The sequence below is a fragment of the Mus caroli genome, chromosome 7 (genome assembly GCF_900094665.2).
Source record: "Mus caroli chromosome 7, CAROLI_EIJ_v1.1, whole genome shotgun sequence".
In the NCBI taxonomy this organism is placed as follows: domain Eukaryota; kingdom Metazoa; phylum Chordata; class Mammalia; order Rodentia; family Muridae; genus Mus; species Mus caroli.
Genome location: NC_034576.1, coordinates 78,110,040 through 78,115,520, shown reverse-complemented (window position 1 = coordinate 78,115,520; position 5,481 = coordinate 78,110,040). Strand labels below are relative to the sequence as shown.

General features: G+C 48.2%; 1 pseudogene; it reads right to left on the bottom strand.

Annotated features, from left to right (window-relative positions):
• Positions 1-815: 815 nt before the first annotated feature.
• LOC110297966 lies at positions 816-1,058 on the bottom strand (annotated as a pseudogene).
• Between the last annotated feature and the right edge of the window lie 4,423 nt (positions 1,059-5,481).

The window sequence follows — 5,481 nt, the reverse complement described above, 5'->3', positions numbered from 1 at the left end:
TTTTGATCTTCAGCTTGGTCCCATAATGAAGGTAAATACACGCCATATAGACTTTGTTGCTAGGAGTAAATGAAATGAGAGATGTAGAGCCCATCATGCCACTATATTGTGGAGGGTACAAAAGGCTGTCTTGATTATTCAGTAGCTTGAGATACACGTTCAATATTTAACTTAACTCATTCCATGATCTGATACCATTGGTAGTGAGAACCATCCCTTCCCTCTTTTGCTGTCCCCCTTTCTGTGACAACTCCATGGCTCTTTCTCCTGAAAGATACTCCATATTCACAGAGGTTACCAACTGCCATCAGGGCAAGCTAAAGCAAGATGCTTTTGAGTTTGGGGTGTCATTTCTGATTCTACCACACGGTGGCGCTGCTGAAACAGATACTGCTGTCACTGGAGGCCATATCGCTCTAATGCTAGAGGATCTCAGTGAACCCAAGAATACCTTTGTGTAATTTAGGATGATGAAGCAGTTGCTACATTCCATTTCAGTCTCCCGGACGGGTCATTCTGCTTAAGTCTGCTTTTGTGTGTGATGGAAACGAAACTGCAAGATCACGCTGTGTGCAGGAGAGATGCTAACCCTTGATCCCTGTACTAACTAGCTAGTTTTATACCAACATGGCACAAGCTAGAGTCATCGGACAGGAGGGACCATCACTGGAGAAAATGCCTTCCTAGAATCAGGCTTTAGGCAAGCCTGGAGGGCTTTTCCTTTTCCTTTTCAAGACTTAATACAAATGTTTTATTTAACAGTTGCAGGTCATTCCGTAGGCTAAGTAGTGGATATCCAGGACCCAGCAGCAAGGTCAACACAACCTGTGAGCTTCTCTTTCTGACTCCAATAGGGTGAGCACATCACCCTCTCGAACAGGGCCTTTGATGTTTCGGATGATAGAGCAGCTGGTGTCACCCATGAATTCCACTCTCATCTGCATGCACTGTCCCTGCAAACCAATCCTGCCCAGTACTTTGGTTACCCTAGCCAGCTTGATGGGCTGCACACGACTCATGTCCATGATGGCGGATTTATGGCAGAGAATGGGCATTTTCTTAATTAGTGATTGATGGGGGAGAGCCCAGCTCATTATGGTTGGTGGTATCCCTGGCCTGGTGGTCCTGGGTTCTGTCATAAAGCAGGCTGAGCAAGACTAGGGAAGCAAGCCAGTAAGCAGCACCTCTCCACGGCCTCTGCATTAGTTCCTGCCTCCAGGTTCCAGCCCTGTTTGAATTCTTGTCCTGACTTCCTTTGATGATAAACTGTGATATGAAAGTGTAAGTCAAATAAGCCCTTTCCTCCCCAAGTTGCTTTGGTCATATAGAGTCCATCATGTTTCTAAATCATGGAAGGCACTATTGCTATTTAAGTCTAACTACAACTTGCCCACAGCTGAGGTTTAGTTCTGGCCTCTTGTATAATTACTCTGAGCTTCCCATTCTCATTCAGAGCTCTGTGATAGGGGAGGGGAGAGTGACTAGTGACAACCATGCTCAAGTAATTGACATTCTTCTTTCTGGCTATTGATTTGCTGGTTCCTGCCACAAAGGCTATTATGGAAGAGCCAGCACTGACAAAGGCTTGGAAGCGCTCTTCTGGGTGGCTGCTCTGCATATGCGAGTGCTTTGGAGCCTGGAGCTTTCTGTTTGTACTCCTGTGATGGCATCGAGTTCAGAAGCAGTAAGTGCTGGAGGACTGTTGGAGAATCATCAATTGTGTCCTATTACCTTGTTTCTCAAGCCAGAACTGTCTTCAAAGGTTAGTTAAGAACAACTGCAAAAGAAACTTGAGTTTAAAGATAGCCTAGACAATATAACAAGACCTTTCGTCAAAAAACCAAGGGTGTGCACACTTGAACGCACTTGCAACCTCCCCCGACCAATGGGTAGGAAGGACACAAAGAGGTACTTGAGATAAATAGCTTAACCCGGAAAACAAACTGCCAAGCTAGATGGTTAACTACATACAACACGACTCCTCTGTTTCAGCCCCGTTTTGCTTAGGCTTCTCTCTTGTCTGAGTTGAGTTAGCACGGCATGACGATGTTTCGTAAATGCCACACGTGAGAGAGCGGTCCCATAGGATTATATTAGCACTGGAAAATTTCTAGCGCTGAGTGTGATAGTCGTGTTTGTGATGCTGCTGGTGTAAAAGCCCTACTGTGCTGCCAGTCATTAAAAAAAAAAACAAAACAAAACCATAGCACACACAGTTATGTACATCACATAATGCTTGATTATGATAATAAGTAATTGACAATGCTGTTGGTTCATCCTTTACTGTGCTGTTTGCTTTGTGTGTGTGTGTGTGTGTGTGTGTGTGTGTGTGGGGGGGTATTTATGTGTGCATGTGCATAATGAATGCATGTGTGTTTGTGTGTCCGTGGGCATATGTGTACAAGGATGTGGGCTTGTGGAGGCCAGAGGGCAATGCCAAGCTTCTTTCTCTATTACTCTACATTTTTTGAGACAAAGTCTCTCACTAATTATAGAGGCCACTGATTGTGCAGACTGCCTGGTCAGTGCGCTCTGAGGCTTTGCCCACCTTACCCTTTCCAGCTCTATCATCACAGATGGAAGCCACCACTCCCCATCTGGATGTGTGTGCTGGGGATTTGAACTCAGGTCCTCATGCTTATGTGAAGGGCCTTCCCTGACTGAGACATCTCCCCAGACCCTGTGCTATACTTTTAAGTCATTATTTTCAACTGCACTGCTAATTTTAAAAACTATCCTAGAGAGAGGGTTGGAGAGATGGCTTGGTAGCTAAGAGTGCTTGCTGCTCTTGCAGAAGCTCAGGGTTTTGGTTTCCAGCATCCAGGTTTGGGGCTCACAACTGTCTGTCATTCCAGTTCCAGGGGATTTGTTGCCCTTTCTGGCCTCTGTGGGCACCTGCAGAGAGCTAGTGCATATACATATATCCAGGCATCCACATATACTTAAGATTAATAACCAACCTAACAAATGAATGAGCACAATAGCGTCTGGATATGGCTCTGGTGACCATGCTTCTCTGTCATGTACAAGGCTCTGGGAAAGAACTGCACAAGAGCAGGGATGGCGAGGCATGCTAAATCCCCGATCCCAGTGCGTTAGGAGGCAGAAGTAGGGGCAATTCAGGTTCTAGGCCAGTCTACGCTATATACCATCCTATCTCAAAAAGAAAGTATTACTAAACAGTATGCCGTATTATACTAGCAACATCCCTAGACGTCTTAGTTTAGTATGACTCATGGTCACACCGGGAGGCCACATTAGATGACCGATCCTGACCACCTAGATTTGTGATGTTCGCAGCATGTTTCTCAGAACATGCCATTTTGTTAAGTGACTCAGGATTGTCTTGAATATTGGGACTGTGCTTGTGGCCCCAAAGTCTTATATGTTTTAGAAAGATTAAAAGTAGGAGCTAGGTACCGCAACGGGGTGTGCGGGGGACCCAGAATTACTCCTCCCATTCTTTTGCCGTGGCGCTAAGGGAATGGGAACCGATTCCCGATTCCTCTCTTACTCCCGCGCAAGACAGCGCGCCTCCTAGCCTTTGCGCTTCTCCCGAGAACCGTCGAGCTCTCTCCTCCGTCCCCACTGGGGCCACTGAGCATCCCCCATCTCTGCCAGCCGGTCTTACCTCTTCCCCAATTCGGTGTATGTAGCGCGGTAAACTGGACCCAGGCTTCTGCACTGCTTACGTTGAACTCGTTACGTTGGGCCTTCGGACTTGGGTGAACCTGGTGTTAAGGCTTAGGGAAATCAGGGCTCGCCTGGGGCTCGAAAGCTGCCCCCACGGCCAGGATTGGGGAATGGCAGGTGGTGGTGTCTCTGTCTGATTGCAGTCAGTCCTCTTGTGCTCATTCCCTCTTACTGTGTCTCAGCCTTTTCCTCCAAGTGGCTCTAACCCCGGGGGTTGTGCCCCGCGCGCTGCAACCCCATTGGCGCAGCCAAGGGCCAGTTATGTTTCCTTATACTGGTCCTTTTATCCCGCGGCAAGTTTGCCGTCTTTTGGACAAGACAGAGATGCCGACTTCAACCCCACAGGAGGGCAGCCATTTTGGGGGGTGCTGATGGATACCTGCGGGGTCGGCTATGTTGCCCTGGGGGAGGCCGACCCTGTGGGGAGCATGATTGTGGTAGACTCTCCTGGACAAGAAGAACTAAGCCAGGATGTCAAGGCCTCCTCAGAAATGTCCGGTGTGGAGGCTTCCATTGAGATGTCACTACCTCCTCCTTTGCCTGGATTTGAGGATTCTTCTGACAAGAGGAGGCTTCCTCCAGATCAGGAAAGCCTCAACAGGTTGGAACAGCAAGATATTTCTTCAGAGATGTCAAAGGTCTCAAACACTAGGGCCTCAAAGCCTTCCGGGAGGAGAGGTGGTAGGACAGCAAGAGGCGCTAAAAGGCCTCAGCAACGTAAACCTCCATCTACCCCTCTGGTTCCTGGTTTCTTAGATCAGTCCAACCTTCTGTCCACCCCCATGCCTAAGAAACGAAGTCAAAAGTCCAAGGGAGACCTGCTACTATTGAAGTTGTCCAAAGGCCTAGATCAGCCAGAGTCTCCACATCCAAAGAGGCCCCCCGAGGACTTTGAGACCCCTTCTGGGGAACGACCCCGCCGAAGGGCTGCCCAAGTGTAAGGATTGTGGGGCACAGCCTGGTGCAGGGGTGGTGGTGGAAGCGGGAAGGTGGGGCAGATGTTGGAGAGATGGGAAGATTGGTGAGGTATCAGGTAAGTAGGGGTGGCATCTGGGTTCTGGGTGGGGGCAACCCTTTAGCTCATAAGAGCCACTTTTGTGGTATGTGTTGCTAACTTTTTGTATCTAAGTGATTTCTTTCTGTACTTCATACTCCATCACATTTTTGTTTGTTTTGTTTTTGTTTTGAGACAGGGTGTCGCTGCCCAACCCAGGTTGGCCTCGAACTTGCGATCCTCCCACCTCAGCCTCCCGAGTGCTGGGATTGCAGGCGTGCGCCACCACACCTGGCTCTCCATCACATTTTTCACAGACTTCCCCCAGGTCTTCATTGCTTTTACCACTCAATTTATTTCAGTGTTTATGTGCCTTTCCTTCTTTCCCTTGCCCTTTATGTTCTATGTGGTAGAGTAAAGAATGCATTGGCCTAGCGTTAGAAAGCCTATCATATTCCTTGGTGTCTGGCTGGCCTGTGCCAAGTCACTTAATTTTCTTGGATTTCTATTTCTGCATCTATTGGAGGGAAGGGGAAACTGGTAGCTGCTTCAAAGCATTACTGAGATCAATAAAACAATAATAAAGTCTAGAAATGTGGGCTCTGTTTAATACTTGTGAGGATGGCTCTGACTCCACCTTATCCCACAGGGCACTTCTATACCTTCAGGAACTAGCTGAAGAGCTCTCCACAGCCCTGCCTGCACCGCCACTGTCTGGTCCTAAGAGTCCCAAGGTGAGCAGCCCCACGAAGCCGAAGAAGACCCGGCAAGCATCCTCTCAGGGTGAAGAAGAC